We start from the raw sequence: 19,308 nt of genomic DNA, 5'->3' as shown, positions 1-19,308 counted from the left end.
GGACGCCCAATCAGTATGGGAGACAGTTTTGTTGACGACCATCAAATTTAATCGCGCAAGTTCACTGATGTCATCATTTTTTTGAAAAATTGGCAGGCCCCCTCTGTTGAGTTTTTTGATTTTGTAGTTCAACTTCAAATAGCCATATCTTGCTCATTGTTGCTCCTTTTTGGGTGTAATGTTTTTTGAAATAGGCTAATTTTTCATGTACTTTCTCGTGATGGACTTTTTTTTTTTTTTGATAGACAAATTTTTCAGAAATCTCAGTTTTTTGTGACTGTACCCATCCAATCCTCGTTTCTTCAACTTCCAAGATTTCGTTTGGGCCCATACGAAGTCTTTTTCAAGTGTCATTTTTTTTAAAAATGCATAATTTGTGGTCTACTATCATAATATACTATTAGTTTGCAACGATTTTGGGTAGAAATTGTACTTTCAGCATATGGTCCTTTTTTACCAATTTAACACTTGTATTGCATAGATCTATCTTGCCGGTCTTTTGCATTGTAGTTCTCAGCCTATTGGAGTAGTTCCAAAACAAAATTAGAAGTCGGCCTTCCCATTGTTTGCAAGTGGCCTATTTTACATGCACTACATATAAAGTGCCAAAATCATCATTTTAGGGGGGGTACTTTGATTGAGTGAATTTGGGGGGGTGTCTCTTGTGTTATTTCCTTTTTGATGCTATCGGTTCTCCTAAGTTTCCTCTCTTACATCCTCATAATTATGCTACTTGGAAAATTGATGCATGGAGTAAACTTATGGAAAAAGGACTAACTCATTATATTGATGGAACTATTGTTGCACCTGTTGATCCTAAGGTTTATCCTGCTGGTCACTTGGATTGGCTCACTAAAAATATCATGACAATTGGTACCTTAAGAAAGTATGAATCAAAGGATCTTATTTTTCATGTTGAGAAATGTACTCTAATCAAGGATGCTTGGCAAAAGTTTCAAAACTTGTATGGTTAGGTTAATGAAATTAGGGGATATCAGATTGATAGTGATCTCACCATGTTGGATCCTGAGAACTTTGATACTATACAAGATTATGTCACCAAGGCAAAAGAGTTGAGGGAACAACTCAAAGATTTTGGCATTGATAAGAAGGATACTCAATTGATCTTCAATTTGATGGGCAAGCTTCCACAAGAATATGCAATACCTACATTTGATTGTTTCATTGAAATGTTAATGATGAAACAAACTAAGTTGATAAGCATGGCCATTTTTAAGGCTTTTAAGTCTCAAACATTAGTGACAAATCAAGGGAACAAAGGAAATCAAAGAAAGGACATCTCAAACAAGAAGAAAAGGCAATCAAAGCCTAAGGACAAAGCATCACCTTCTCCACAACAAGGAGATTCATCCTCTTCGAAGAGGGATAATTCACCAAAGAAGGAGAGACCTACTTGTGCCTATTGTAAAAAGTTTTGTCATGAGGAGCGTCGTTGCCATTCTAAGAAGATTGATGATCTCTCACATATCCTCAAAAAGAACAACATTGATTTTCCTAATGCCTACAAGAAGGATGATTCATCAACTTCCACTTCGACACATTCAAAAGGAAAAGGGAAAGCATTCATGGCTTCTACAAGTGGGAAGACTCACTCTTTTGGGACAAAAAAAGGAAAAGCTCTTTGTGCTACTACAAGTCATGATTCAGGGATATGACTTCTAGATTCAGGGGCTTCTCATCATATGGCATCTTCGTAGTCTATATTCTCTACATTTGAGTCTTGCATCATGCCATAGATTTTGATGGGAAATCATACATGCATGGATGTTATTGGGAAAGGATCTATTGCCATTGGGGATAACTCCTTCAATGATGTGTTCTTTGTAACCCATTTGACAAACAATCTCCTTTCCATATATCAAATCACAGATGGCACAAGTAAGAGAATTGTGGAGTTCACACCTGAGTTAGTTTTCATTAGAGACTTGGAGATTAGAGCTATCATTGTGACTAATGTGGTTGATCATGCATCTCGGTTCTACTCCTTTTCAGATTTTGTTGATGATGATGATTTCACATATGATGATTCTACACATGATGATCACACTTCTTGTGATGGTTCAGATTTTGAGGAGAACTTTGGGTACTTGAACTTGGGGATTCTCACATGTGACCCCATTTTCATTCCTTGCATTTCATCTCTTCCTATTGATATCACATCACCTATTTCACTTGATGATGCAGATAGTGCGACAGTTTTACCTTCTTGTGATCCAGTGCAATGGGATATTGATTGTTTTCCAACTTCAATTTCTTCGGATGAGTACCAAACAAACATTGCAGGTTTGTTTGTGGTATTCTACATTGCAGATTTGGGAGACATCATTGATGATATTCGTCTTCTCTTTGATGAAGATGATTCTTCTTCGCAACGAGGGAACACTGTGACTCTCTTGTTCATTATCTACATGATCATTCTTTTGAGGTTGACATGATTGTGGATACTTATGCATAGTAATTGGAGGAGGTCTCTTTATGCTTAGAGGAGACATGCGAGTCTTTGGGACATGTTCTATGTTTATCTCCACTAGATCTTGGAGTACCTTTTTCAGCAATGTGGAACAGTTTACCATCTTTGGAGGGGGTATCTTTCAGCATCGACATGGGGACACTTGAGCAATTTTCAGAGATTTCATTCATCATGAGTTTTTTTCATACATCTTCCCTTCATGATTGGGGAGACTTCATGGATACACCTTTGGTTTTGTTTCTTCCTAAGGGGAGGAATGTTGTTCGACATTCATGGAGTAGTTTCTCCATTCATCACTGAGCTTCTACCATTGGTGCATATTCTACATTGAGGGGGGGCTTCCTAGCTTCTCTTCTTCTCTCATATGGGGGGGGGACTTTTTCTTCACATGGGGTTTTGTTCCTCACACACTTCTATGATATTTTTCTTATATAGATTTCATCTGTCTTTGGGGTGAGGGTTTTTTCCCATTGGGTTTTTCTCTTTTTCCCCACTTTGTGAGAGATTTCATTGCATTGGTTTGCATGCATTTGCATTTGGACATGGGTACCTAACATGGCCTAGTAGCCAGGACCCATATTACATTGTAGACTTAAGTGCATTCCCTAAGTTGCATTTAAGGGGGGTGTTGGTGTAAATAATTATTCATCATGGATATTATTACGTGTTACTTAAGTTACTTAGGTAATGCATTTCATAGTATTTTGGATATGAGACACTTGGGTGTCTGTGCCACATTGGGATAGTGTGTAGGAGAATATCCACCTTTTATGATGTGATCTTGTTACTACTCTATCATATCCACTTATTGTGGAGTGATAATTCCACCTTTGGTGGGTGATCCACCTCATGTGGAATATTTTATTCTTTCTCCTACCTACCACATCTATTTCCTACCTACCCTTGTTTCTTATTGAGCCACATGTCATATTTGTGTGCTCACATATCCATACTGCCTTGCCTATATATACAGTCTCTTCTACATTGTATGAACAACTATTGAACTATTGTTATCTATTGATGATGCTACAGTTTATTCATGTCTTAGATTTTGTCTCTCTATTTTGTACATTTCATTGAGCTCTTGATCTTGGCAAAATCTCACAAGAAGTAAGCAATAATAGACAATTATATTGCATTGGGTTTTTTTTCCCTTGTAGAAGTTGATCCTGTAAAAAAGAAAATTACATATAATTAACATGTAATCAATAATATAACTTATGTTAGATGCATTATTGGTTGATATTCTAGATCGAATACTTATCTTAAACATTAAATAATTAAAAAGACTGTAAATTTGTGGAAATGATATGTAAGTGCACTAAATATAGATGAAATAAATTAAGGAACAAACTTGAAGTTCTTGTAACATTTTCTAATCTTTATAAGAGCTTTTATTTGATAATTCTATTGAGCATCCATCCTCTTTTTTATGATGAACAATATACCCATGGGCTTTGTTGAATGTTTTTTTATAACTGGAATGTGAAGGAAAGGTGTATGCAAAGCTTTGAAAGTTAAGCTACTCTTGAAATAGTTGTGAGTTTCAAATCTAGTCAATCAATATTATTGATGTATACTATTGTGTATTGAAGTGTAAGGTTTTTATAATTTGTGTATTGTTAAGGCACATACAATTATTAGTGAGATTTGATGGAAGATGCCACATCTCAAAAGGGTTATAGGGAAATTTTGGGCTTCTTGTGATTATAAACTAACCCTATGTGATGTTTGAAATGAATAATAACAAATAAGTGAAGTTGTGATGGTTTTTATCATTCCTACATATAATTTCTTTGACCTATCCAAGTGCACTATTGACAAGGCCACTACATAAGAGGATCTTAGATCCAATTTTTTTATTTATATGGATTTGAGCATGTTGATCCCCTAAGTTAGTCCATAGTGGATAGGGAAATTTGAATTGTTATATACAACAATATACATTTATTATATACCGAGACCAATTCATTTGTTGAAAATTGATGTCTAAAGGATTAAAAATAGATTTGTCTTTAAAGGTGAGTGAAGAAACTGAATGTAACATTAAAACTTGCAAATCTTCAATAGAGAGTTCGATGACATCATGATTATTTATGTGTTTAGCCATGTCTTAGGGGGAGTGAATTGGAAGTATGTAAAAGTAATAAACGAAGAAAAAATCATGATGACCGTTCTATTAAATTTATCAAATACATAATATATTAAACCTACATTAAAAACCTCATAATTTTATATTATATTTTGAATATTTACATATTATCTTTTAAATAAAATTATTCATGGTACCCCACAAAGAATTATCATGTTGGTTAATATCCTATTTTTCTATGATACTTATTGTTTAACGCTTTGATTGCCTTGAAATAGTTAACTTGTAAGAGAATAAGTATTTGTTAGTTGATATTAAGGAATTTGACCAAGTCGTCAATAAGTGGTATTTGACAATTTGAGTTAATTAAAAGAAAAAAAATTATTGTATTCTTCATTTGGCACTATGCAGTTCAGTTTAGGGGTCATTATGGGTTTATACTAAAGAATAAAACTTTAAATATTTATCATTTTTTATTCATAAATTTAGTCCAAGCAAGCTCAATGAAATCAAATGAATGTCACGAGTCAAGGAAATAAATCACTAATTAGAGTAAATGAATCCTTTTTAAATATAAATTAATATAATAAAATAAATTATATTTTGAAAGAAGATAAATAAAACAATGTCAATATATGTAATCTTGTATATATTGGGATTAGAATTTAGATATTTCAATCTATAGGTAATTTGTTCATTTCATAATGGGTGTTTGGTTGAAGGGGATATCATTAAGTTTCAATTGCTAATAGATAATGTTTTTAAATTGAAGTTATTTTTGTAACAAACAACATCTAAAGGCTAAGCTTAAACACCACTCATTTGAACAATGTTACAAATTCATGGATCCTTTTTAATAGACAAATAATTTAAGTTATATAATTGTAAAGGATTTTTTGATTACCGAGCTTTATATGCTTAGAAATATCATGCTTATGAAATATGAAATACCTCGAAAACAAAAGAGTGCTACTATCGATACTTTCAATTAGGAGAAAAGGATTTGAGAAGAAATGCCAATATTTTTTATTCAATCCTAGTAGACATACTTGTAAAAAGAAAATACCACAATCTAAAGGGAAATATAAAAAAATGAACATAATCCTTTTTCAAGATATATATATTAAAACATGTAGTCTGTAAATATATATTACTGGGTTTTTAAATGTATCACGGTGAATTTTTAAATCTTATGAAGAATGCTAAACTCCCCCTAAATTTTGATAGTCTTTTTCATGGACATTTAGATTGAGTAGTTCAGTCAAGTGGTCAACGGGTGCCATTTATGAATTTGAATTAATTAAGGGAAATGGTTGTGATATTTCTCATTTGGCACTATGAAGTTTAGTTCAGGGTCATCGTAGGTTTATATTGTAAGAAGAGATTTTGTGATATTTCTATGAAAAAATCAAGTTCATATATATTTTTACTTTTTAAAAAAATTTGTAATCTGAAACATAACAAATGCTATCTTTCTTAATTTTTGTTCTTTTAGAGTGGTATTCATAGTTGTAGGTTGAGACTTGAGATATAAGTACTCCTACAAAGTATCTGATGTAGGCTTTAGGTGGCTTGACAAATTCAACGTCTTTCATAAAAATAAAGCATTCGATGGAGGAGGGTATTTATGTATGATTATGAGTGCCATTACCCCCACATATATATCAAAACATAAAATAAATATATAATAATTTTATATTTAATTGTCAAAATTACATTTTTGACTATTCAAGCTTTGAATTGATTAATATTTTAAAACATTTTCCTTAGTCGTTTTTAATTCATATTTAATATATCTAACTTCAATATTATAATTTTAAGTTTTTTTCTTGGAATATAGTTTTATTGGGTAAGTGACAAAAATATTGTAATTTGTTCTAATAATCTTATATAGATCCTATAGATCCAGGTGCAAGCAAATTAGTCTCACATAAAGTAATAAACATATAGATGTTCTTTGATCACTAAGGGATTGCATTATGTATGATTATGAGTCCTATTACCCCCACATTATATAGGGGTGGCTCTCCTCTTTATTCATTTTAACATGGACATAATTAGAGAAATCATATAGGTTGAGACTCATAGCAATGCACTTTCTTCGTCCCTTTTTGGAAGGATTCATGTCTATCATTAACATACACCTATCCTCATGACCAAGGAGTGCCTAATTTGTTTCCCTACCAAATTCCCATGTTTGGTTTTGACCATTTCTCCAATTTGTGATACTTGGCTACTTAGGGATGGTGTAATGAAAGAATACGTAATTTTTACTAGTTGAGAGTTGAGTTTGGAGAGAGGCTCCGAAGCTACTATCATGACTACAACAACTTCTAAAGAAAGAGGGATAAATATTTTACCAAAAAATGATAAATGATATTTGTTGAGATGAAAAACTATGTGCATATTCTCTTCATGTAAAGGAAAGAGTGAGAGATGAGAGCACACGATAATGACATGTGGCTCATTGAGATGTAAGGGTAGGTGAGAGTAGTTAACCCATCAACCACCCAACAAAAATATTAATATAATACAACTAATATGCTGGTTACCTAAGTTTGAATTAAGCACCACAAATAAGTGAAAATCTATTTACACCAACACCCCCTCTTAAGTGCAATGTAGGTAGAAGATCTAATATGCAAAATTGAATATGATATGATGATGCAATATGGGATAGACCATGTTAGGTACCCATGTAAAACTAATCTTTTACAAACAGAGAAAAGGATAAAACCCCGTGGGACAAAACTCCTCTCCAAAATAGTGATTATGCAAATCATGAGGTGATGAATGGAGGTTTCAACACCACTAGCCACCAAAAAAATCATCGGTTAAGAGAATGCAATTATTAGCCCCCCTAGAGGAGGCAAAATGAGAGACTATGTAGCTCCTTGATAAAGAATAATTTCATCAAAAATGATAAATGTATTGAAGGAAAAACAAAATCCAATGCTTACAAACCACTCATCTCACCTTAGGATGAAACAAAACCATGCAGAGATGTAGGTATGCTTCTTATTATAGATAGAAAGTGATAGGAAGAAGAATCCAAATGTATAATGACGTCTCTTAAAATTTCTTACATGTCTTGTTGTCCATGAAAGATGAAGGTGCCACAATTAGATCAAGTACACGACCAATTAAAGAAGAAAGCAACAAGAACTATGCAAAAAAATGTAGAACAAGATCTAATAGTGAATATGATGTGAGAATGGGAATACAATGAGTCATCAAAGATGACAAATAACCCCTCAAATCTGTCCTCCAAATATGAAATATGAAACTCCAAAAATAATAAACTGATGTTTATCAAATAGAACCCCAAACAACAGACAAATAGATACCTCATGCAATGAATCATTGATGATGTGTCCTTTGGCCATTTCTAAAGGAAAATGATGCTCCTATTGATCACAAACAATGGAAGTCTAAAATGAGTCTAGTAAAGAGTCAATGATGGTGGATCAACTACCTTTGAAGAAGGATCAGGAACCTCCTAAACAACATCATCCACTTTTAAAGTCTCAAAATACTCATTGTCATATCATAAGATAAGCTCACTTATTGTTGTTGCATGTTGATGCATGGTGTGCGTCGACCATTGTGGGGATATTTTTATTGATTTCATTCATACAAAGATTTATTGGGCATTTTCTTGGCATAGGCACACATCGACCCAAATTAGGCCCCCAATTTTCTAGTCGAAATAATTATGTAGACACTATATGTTGGTGGTGTTTGATTTGATATAAGATCTGACATTATACCTTGTGTGTAGTGGCATATTGTCTGAGGCATATATTTTTTATCGTTGGTGGCTTGACTTTGTCACTTTCATCCTATTGTCATCTTGCCAAGGACTTCTTCCTCATTGTGAATGATCTGAGCATTTTATTTAGGGATTTCTTATATATATTCAATGCGAAGATCAAGTTTCATTTCTTTATCAGATACCGCCAACTTTCAATACTTGGTTTATCCTCCTCCTCTTGGAACCAACTGTCACCCTATTTGGGTCTCGCCAGTATCATCAACAATTAATGTTTTCTTATTGCCTCATTCTATTTTTTGTAAAGGTGAAAAATATTAAGGCTTCCACAATTAGATGTATGAAACATACTAATATTTTAGGCTTAGGGACCATTACATTGAAGAGGGAGGGTAAACCCAATGGATTTCTCCACAAATTAACACTGATAAGGATTGATAACCCTATCGGATTTACCAGGTTTGATTAGACTAGCCTCTTTTAAGTTGAATTGTGAAAATGTTAAAATTAGGGTAAATGTGCTAGAATTGATATAAAAATGCATGAATAGTAAGCTATAGTCATTGGATCTTGCCACAAACCTAGATTTAAGAAATGTAAATATATTCAAATCTGTTTCCAGAAGGAGATCCCGATTTGTCAAGAGCAATATGGTGGTCGCTTTGGTCCTCCACACTTTTCACACTCTAATGTGGGATTGATTCATCACTATAAATAAAGCTTATTCTAAAGATTTCAGCTCCGTACCTATTCCTGTGCACACTCCTTGTGAAATTTTAGTTATCTCCAAATAGAATTAGGGTTTCATGAAGTTTTCAATAACATAGAACATGAATATCAACTACAATGCTTGAATCTTTACCATATCTCTACTCCAATGCTTAAAAGAAGACTAATTACTTTCTCAATTGAATGCTTAATTTCTTAATTTTGAATTGAATTTCATGTGTGCGTACATCAAAATGAGAGGGTCCTAGTTTGGAGGACCAAGGTGTTGGGTGCTCTTGTTTTGAGGGGACTAGGGTGTCACACCCCAGTGTTACCCAATTAGAGACCAAAAATTAAGAGCAGGATGAGGTGTGAGGAGAAAATGGTGGCAAAATTGTATAGTATGAGTAGAATCAGGTCCAATTGTGGCCTCAGAGCACAAATTTCAAGGCGAGGGCCCAAATGCAAACAAAATTGTATGGGAAATTACAATTAGGATTCTACATTTAGCCCCCAAGGAGGCAAGACACAAGAAGCCCCTAGTGGACTTTAGGTGTCTTACAACTTCAAGATCAAGATAAAATGGACATCATAAGATAAAGAGAACCATGAGTACTAGCCTAGTAAGGTTCACTTATCATGAGTTATGAAAGGAAAATAACCAAAATTGCCAAGCAAAAGGCTAAGTTTGAACAATAACTTGAGTATCGATATATGCAAGAGAGAGAAACATTGAGTAGAGTGTATAGCCCCATGTTAAAGTGATTGTGTATGAAACAATGAGACAAATTTCTGTAAGGTATTACATATTTGTCCAAAAGAGAAGCATCTTATCATAATGATATGCCCCCAAGAAAGGATATATCAAAGGGTAAGGATCAATTAACAGAAAACACATAAGGGTTCTACTTAACTCTGGGGTCAATATGATCTTATGATAATTAATATATATCATGTATATATTTGCATTGAATTATCTTCATCCCCTAAAGAAAGTAGAATCACCATGGAAGAAAGCTACATGTCTTTGAAGTCAACATGGGAGAGACCAAAAGAGATTTCAATTCTTTTTGCATCGTCCTCAAGTAGACAACACTAGGGGAAACAGATAGAAGATTTGATAAATAAATAGAGGAAGGTTACAAAAAAGAAAGAGAGGAGAGAGAGAGAGAGAAAATGTATGGCACGAATTCTATTGAGTTGGCCAAGTAGCAGTTTAGGTTTCTTCAACCATAGCAGGAGAAAAGGTGGATAAAGCAGAAAGAGAGGATATTATTGACTCAGTGGAAGCAACATTAGCGGTAGAGATAACAAAGAAGGGGATGGTGGATATGAAGGTAATGGTATGGGCAACAAAAGAAGCAAATAACATATATTCTTGAGAAATATTCGTTGCGGCCCAAACTCAATAGAGGAGACTTAAGGGTTACTATGGTTTCATCTATATACTTAGATAGATGTAGATCTCTTAGGAATATGGGATCGAGCCGCATCGAGATCAGGTACAACATTCCATCAAGAGCATCATCACTATAGGAAAATACCCACTTAGCATCCATGGCATCCATATCCTACCTTTGAGAATTCATCATCCATTGCCATTATCATTATTGTGAAGCTAATTAAGCAAGTCATCTGCCTCCCATTCTTGCTCAACATTATTTTTAGAAGGTGGATAAGATGCAAGAGGAGAAACTTTGGGCATGGTAGATGGAGTTACCACAAGTTCCAAACAAGGAACATGGTCTAATGATGGATCATTTTGTGTGTTACTAGGAGACAAGATTAATGCTTGTGATAATTATCTAGATAAATCATTGTTAACATCATCATATTAATATTCATCATCAACATTGTTAGCATGAAAATCATTTCGATTAATATCTTCATCAAGATTAATAAAAACAGGATCTTTAATTGGAATAGGACATGAACCATCATTTTTCTTAAGCATTTTACATCTTGGGGATTTTTGTTGAACTTAGGAGAAAGTTGGATTGTTCCAACATGTGGTGTCTTCAAGGAGAAAATGGGTTGAGAAGAAATTTCATGAGCCTTAACACGATGTCTCTATCGGTATTCTCCTGCGCAAAAAATTCTTTTAGTCTTGGCTAAAGGTTGTGAAGGTTTAGGGTCGCTAGGAATAGGCTCCTTCTCTTCCTTTAAAGAAGGATACATAGGTGAAGCTTTTTTAGGTTGAAAGATAGGAGATGTTTAGTGCTTCCCTTTGCAAGATATACGAGGTAGGACCACAACATATAGAGGAGGAATAAAGAGTGTAGGAAGAAGACTAGGTCAATGAGGAGGAGGAATAGGTCTATCATGAAGAAGAGGAATAGGATTCGAATCTCTAGGCTTAAAGATAGAATCATCTCATTCTTCCACCATTGATAAGATTGGAAAAGAGCATCACTTTGAGGCTTAAGAGGGTCAATTTGTTTAGACAAAAAATAGTCAAGGTTAACATCTCCTAGCCTCACTATGGGTTGGTACATGCTATGATTAATTGTTGTGATTTTGTCATTAAGAGGAAATTTCAAACACTTAGGAATAGTAGAAGGAATCGGTTTCATGGAAGAGAGCCAAGGATGTCCCAAACTCACATGAAATTGATCCAATGTAAGAATGATAAAAAAATTAACATCTATAGATTTAGTACCAACCTCAATGGGAAGATTAATAGAACCAATAGCAAGATAAGAGAAATCATCAAATATCTTAATTACCATATCAGATTTATCATATGTCACTTGATGCAATTGTAAGGTATAAAGATTTATCATATGTCACTGGGGGATCAAATTTGGGCATTAATCAGGCCCTAGAAGAAAAACTAGGCAAATACCCATTTGAGAGGATCCTATTTACGTTCTATAATGCCCATAAATTTGGATCCAGGACTCAAACATATATCACAAGATACTAAACCTTAAAATCAGCCACTTAAGAACTCCATTTGGAAAGGGCCTACCAAGTCAAAACCACAAATGCATAACCAACAATCAAGATCAGTTTTAGATATCAATATAAGATATTAAATAGATTATTTAATACTACAAAAATAAAAGAATCAACATTTATTTACAAGAGGGCTATAAACCCTAAGACAATCCATCGAAAGGCAAAGAGAAGGAGAGAACTTTTCAAAGCCAAATTGAAACATACAAGGCTATAATTTAAATAAATTTTAAACATCAATAAAAAATATTTATATACTATTTGTCTATATTAAAAATAAGGAAAATCATATAATATTGGAAAAGGGTTTTCAAACCCTACCTCAGGTCTTGCGAAGATAACAAGAATGAAGAAGAATGAAGGAGAAACTACACACAAAAGAAAGCCATGAACAACCAACAGTTTCTAAGTAGAAACAAGCCAAGAACATATCATGGTCCGACCTTCAATCAATAACCCAAAATAAATTTCTATGAAAATCCCTCCCAAATTTTCACAAAAAAACCAAATAAGATCTCCCATAAAATCTCTTAAAAATAACCCCCAAATTCCAGAACTCTCTAATTGCTCCCAAAAGATCCAGTAAAATAACTACCTTTTTCCTCTCAAAAAAATTAATCATTAAATAATAAAATCCCTCACACATATATGGGAATAACAATCAACCCTCAAAGAAAAACTATACAAATTAAATCAAAATCAATAAATTAAACTTATATGAATGAGTAGTCGCTTCCCACCAATGAAAATGATTATTTAATTATCAATTAAGAATGCATAAAATTCACCCCACTCAAAACATATTTACTCAAATGTAAATATTAATAATAATCTACACAACCAGCTCCAAAACATTAACACACATTATATGCTTATAAGTCACATTATAATATTATATATTATAATACGGTTATAAGCCATTTATATCATACAATAATATAATATTGAGAAAATTAATAGTAGTAATAATAAAATATTAATAGTCATAAATACTCACACCATAGTGATACTATAAAATCATAAATATCAATAAAATACAACACATGCATTTGATGAAATACCTTTAATGTCGAAAGACAACTAAGAGCAAAGGGGTGAATCAATTGTCTCCAAAAACCTACACAACTTTAAATTAATCTCAGATTTGATAAATAAGAATGAAAGAATAAATCAACAACATATCATAAACATATATAACACCAAGATTTTTGAGGTGTAAACCCTGTTAGGGGAAAAACCACAATGGGGATGAACCCACAAAATAGGTATACTCTGTTAGAAGTATTACAATTGGGAATGCACATGCATTCAGACACACTGCCTAGAACTCACTACTGAAAAATAACAAGGGCTACAAACCAAGGAAGGCTCGCTTCCTTACAAACAAATTCAGATCACATCTGGAGATCATAAAATATGAAAATAGAATATCCTTAATTCTTGGTTCCAATTTTGGTTAAGCACATAACAATTTCATTTTCTTCTTCATTCTTCTTCTCTTCTTTCAAAATATTAATACATTATTCGCTCATACACACATTCAAATGATTATTGCATTTATTTATACATGACATCAACCTTGGATTAATCAATAAGGCCAACTCAATACACATAGAACAATTATGATGATATATAGCTATTGATCAAATAAAAATGATCACATGTGGACGAAAACAATGTTAACTAAGATATAGCATGGACTTATATCACCACCTCGAATATGCAACACCTCCAAGAATTACATCTTGATCATCCATAACAGACTACAATCATCAGGTCAGCCTATAACATGAAGAACACCAACATACCCAAGAAAATAATCAATTCTGAGCTCAATGATCAATGTGGACCACCAACATAAAAGGCACTTGATCTAGAAACATCCACAAGCATCATGAATTACCACAACAACATCTACACCATCTCAAATGACTAGAACCACTAGCATCATCATACCGAACCTCAAGAGTACTAACTGTAATGACTATCAAACTGGAAAAATCACATGTAGACCTTCAAACCACAAACAACATGAATTAAGGACACATATCAACATCCCAAACATAAATCCAAATCCAAAGAACAAGATATTACAATGTGGAGCAATGCAAATTAAAATATTGAACACTATCATCACTGAACAACTAGCCACAACACATATACTCATTGCTCAATCAAATCTTCATGCAGATCTTTGAAAAATGCACTGAATCAACTACAGACAACCATTTGAAAACCCTTTAATCCACAAACTCTAATCATCACCATGCTAAACAAGCTAACTCATTGAACTTCACTGCATCACTGTTATAGACAAAGAAATATGTTGACATCAATGAAAACACATCCCTCAATTATCTCTCAAGCACATATTAGTAGCATTCTTCCAACAATCTCCAACAATCATCCAACAAAATGGCACAATTTGACATTAAGGAGCAATTGTATCTGGAACCCTCTGTCAGAAGGTTGGTTAAAATGTAAACTTAATGGATGTTCTAAAGGGAATCTTGTTATATCTATTGTAGGTGGCATCATCAAATATTTTAGGGGCCTCTTGGAGGAAGGCTATTGTGTCAATCTTGGGAAGGGATCAAATAATAGATTAGAGGCAATGACAACTTGGCAAAGACTCTTATGTCTCCATAACCTTAAATGCTAGATTGTAGTCCTTGACGATTCTAAACTTATCGTCAACTACTTGAATGCTAATGCTAATGTTCCTTGGGAAATAAAAATTATTATGGAAGCGTGCAAAAGGCTAATGAGCCTATTTACCAGTATCAAAATTAAACATATTTTCAGAGAGGGGAACTATATGACTAATGAAGTTGCCAATATTGGCCTCACTCATATGGATTGGAGCTTCTCCAATTATAAGGAGAGCCTAATCATGATAAAAAGGATTCTCATGAAGGAAAAAATTAAACCTTACTTGAGTGATTTATTTAATTACTTGGGCAATTAATGACTCTTTGGGTTTCTTTTCCCTCCTAACTTTTAACTATTAATGCCAACTTTTATCAAATTCAAATTTATTGCTTGACAATTTTTTGGGTTGGTGACAAAGATACTGACTAGATGGCTTGTTTGAGAGTTGTGCTAGATGTCTACTAGGCTAAGAGGTGAAATGTATGATAGTCATTCTATTTGAAATGTTGGAAGTAAGATGCCTTTACCACCCCAACTTGCCTTAAATACTAAAGATGAGAAAATCATTAGTTGGAAAGGTGGTCGATTCAGTTTTCATAGCTCTTTAATTTCCTATAATGTGAGATTCCTTCTCACATGTGGGGATAGTGAAGAAAATCAATCCAAAGATAGCCTTTTTGATAAGTATTTATTACTGGACAAGGCTGGTTTTTTCAATTGAAGTTTGTTTTGTGTCATTTTTAGACTCTTTGTTCTAGAACTATGCTAAAATCTACTGATATGGGGGGCCATTTGAAGAGGACCGAGCCTAAAATCTACACTATTATTGCAAATAACTGAAGAGGTGTGGGATCTTTTCCACAAAGTGGGTATGACGCCCTTCTTTCTGACAATGAAGGGTTATAATAGAGCTTTGTTGGCAAGATTTTGCAATTCTTGGTAGAATGACGAGGTGTCTGTTGCTCAAATTTCCTTTGTGATTTCACTGGAGCTTATAGTAGAAGTTTTTAAGTTGTGAAATGAGAGTGAGAAAGTGGAAAGGAAAAGCTTTGGAGATTACAAGTTTTACATAAAGAAATTATTCGAGAAAGGAGAGAGGCCAATGTTAGTGCAAAATGGGTTTTTTTGTTTTGTCCTGCCTAAGCCTTATGCTATTGTTAGCTATTTTTTGGTGAAATATTATACCTTATAAGGTATAAATACCTATATGCATAGCTACCATTTTCCTAAACCGAATTACATTAGGCATGGAGACAAGATTAATTTGCCTTATTTTCTTTTCACTTTTCTTGTAGCTAGTATTGCTATTAGTACTAACCCTCCACTACATCAAGGGCTTATTTATATTATGTATAAAGATTCCTTTGAACACTCTCCCCATTGTAGCTATTTGTTTACCCTTCCTAGAAACTTGAAACCTAAGGAAGAGGCCCATGGATCCTTTGTTAAATTCATCTCATAGAGACTAATCCCTTGCCTTCACATGATAGTACACCTATCACCAAATCCAAAGGCAAGAAGCCTTGTGTTATGCAAGAATAGGAAACCCTTGAGGTGGCCCTACTTAAAATCAATCCTAATAAAATAAAATAGGAAACCCCTATAAAACAGTCCTGTTAAAGCCATAAAGCTCAACAAAAATTCCTCCAAAAAAAGCATCACCATTGACCAAAAGGATAAAGACAAAAGGAGAAAGAAAAGGAGGGCAGTTCAATAGAGAGAAGGTTTTCTCATCTCTTGGCCAAAGATAGAAGGGTTGAGATCAAACCTACAAGGAGGAAAAGGAAGAGGAGAGTAAATCCTCAAAGGATAGAGAGGATTTTGTTCCATTTCCATGCCTTATAACTCTATGGATGATGTAGATATGGTAACTTGCTCCTAGGTTTCACCCTCTGGCATGGGGAAGGAAAAAACTAATAATATCTAAGAATGGATATTTAATTTGCAAGTTAGGGTGATGAACCTGGAGGTAAAAATTAAAGAGTACAGGAAGGGATTTCACTAAATCAGAAACTCCTTAATCTCTTTGTGTTCCATCACCGATGGTACTATGAGGAAAGTAGCTATGAGATTTGTTTCTAGACAGCAGGATAAAAAGGAAAGTTAGGAATTTATTGAAGCAAGTCATACTGGATGACAAAGATAAAAATGACGAGACAATTCCCCTAGACATCATGAATGAACAGGTGTAGAGACTAGAATGAAATTGGAACCTCATCAAGGAAGATTAAGAAGTTTTGGTTTTACTTTTTTTTGTCAATGATATCTAGTATAGTTAGGTGTAGGTGTTATAGTGAAGGTCTTTTGAATAGTACTGCATGTCATTTACTTCGGGCTTTTATTAAAACTATTTTCTCTGTTATGTTCATGTACTCTTTATGTTTTGTTATCTATAGCTATACTTTAGGTAGATGGTGGATTGATCATAATGGTATGTTTAGTTATATGGGCGCGATTATTTTTTATTGATTCTAAGAGAGGTTGAACTGGTTTGTTGCTTTGACTATTTGATGCTAGATATTGTGATATTACTCTCTGATTTTGTTATTTTGTTGGGTTTAGGGCCCTCTCCCTACTAATATAATAAAAAACATCATTTGCCACATAACTAAGACAATCAAACTTAGGGATACAAACATTTCTGTTGGTGTAAATAAATATTCATTTTGGATATTATTACACTTTACTTAAGTTAACTTAGGATAATGCATCTCTTCATAGTTTGGATTTGAGACACTTAGGGAAGTGTGCACATAGGGATAGAGCTTGTAGGAGAAACTCCACCTTTTGTGGTCTTATTTTGCTGTTACACTCCACATTCAGTGGGTCATCCACCTCTTGTGGAATATTATATTATTTCTCCTACCTACCCTTAGTATTTCTTACCTACCCTTGTTTCTCATTGAGCCACATGTCATAATTGTGTGCTCGTACATCCATATGGCCTTGCCTATATAAGCAGGCCTATATTCATTGTATTGTTTGATCCATTTGATCATTTTGCATATTGATGAGAATACAGTTTGTTCTTATCATTCTATTGTCTCTCTTTTTATGCTTTTCATTGTGCCCTTGATCTTGGCAAAATCCTACAATTTCCTTTATAGAAATTCAAATAGGTAACCTTAAGACTAACAATGATTTTCCTAATATGGGACAATGGCTAGGGCTAAGTAAACTTGGGCCTTTATGATTTCTCCATTGCCACTATTGGGGATTGTTAGGCACACTAAGAATTGTGAAGCCAGGTAGAGTCAATGCCTTGTATCTGTATCAAAATAAAACACAAAAAACCTACACACATACACATGCATACACATATATATTTGACAAATAGCATTAGTAATCATAATCATTTCTCATGTCAAATCATTTGAACATATGTCAATACATCCTAAATATAATGCATTATGTCACATATAGCCATTAAGAATTCATAAGCATCAAACCTTAATATTATTTCTATATCCTCATAATATCAAAATCATTAGTAAATAATAAGTATAACCATTAACCTTAGTGCCACCAATAGGTCCTTCTATATGAATCATTTTGACATGATCATGTCTTGAAACATTGAGTCATTAAGCATAAACAACCTTGAATAGATCAGATGTGTATGACCACCCCAACCAATAATATGTAGCTAAAGTCAATATGAATTGAAAAGATTATAATCAAGAAAAAATATAGACGGGGCTACCCTAGATCATAGTTCATTTCCCCAAAAGAGACCACACAGAAAATATGATTAGAGAACCCACTTGATAGTTACACATTCCATGATTAAATGAACACCTCCTAATTTGCATAGCTATAATATTTTCACATTATACCTAGGCATCCTAATATACATGTATAAGAATCCAAATTATTAGATTCATTGGAAGGGATTTTAACATCACATGCATTCTCCAATGATGTGACATTAGGCCCCTTTCCATCTAATCATTCATACAGACATATCCATGCTACCTTAAATAATTAACTGTATTAGTAGAAACATTATAATCATAACGGTCACCAGATCTAACAAATATATTTATCCACATTGATTACCATTTCAATACTTACATCCTCTACATTTAAGTGTAGGTATGGTATCATAATGTCGACTTTATCGTGTGAGGGTTAGAGGGGTATTACATTCTCCCCCCTCGGACTTGACTTACTCCTAGAAGTTTCAAATACTAAGATGAAAACATCACACATACTAGTCCTAAAACATTTTTAACCAATCTCAAATATGCATCTTTTTCTTGAATATATAGAGTAACATAGCTAAAATTCTCATAAAAATGGTTAGCCAATATGTAGAAGCATCCAAATTAATTTATTAAACATTCAAAATCCATACATTACTCATAAAGAACAATAGGATACATCATCATTCACCAATTCAAATACACCAATTCACTCAATTTTATGCAATATGTCATCACTTGTAATAAATATTCTAGCATGATAACACTTCTTATTTCAGAATTTTTATAATAATATTGGCATCCATAAGACACAATAAATAAAATAAACATACACCCTTCAAGTAAGATAATACATTTCTAACATCTATATACAACAATTACATGAATAGATAATAATTTTACACAAACAATATACTCATACATACTCATC

This window comes from Cryptomeria japonica, chromosome 4 (genome assembly GCF_030272615.1).
Source record: "Cryptomeria japonica chromosome 4, Sugi_1.0, whole genome shotgun sequence".
Classification (NCBI taxonomy): Eukaryota; Viridiplantae; Streptophyta; class Pinopsida; order Cupressales; family Cupressaceae; genus Cryptomeria; species Cryptomeria japonica.
This window is presented reverse-complemented; position numbering follows the sequence as displayed.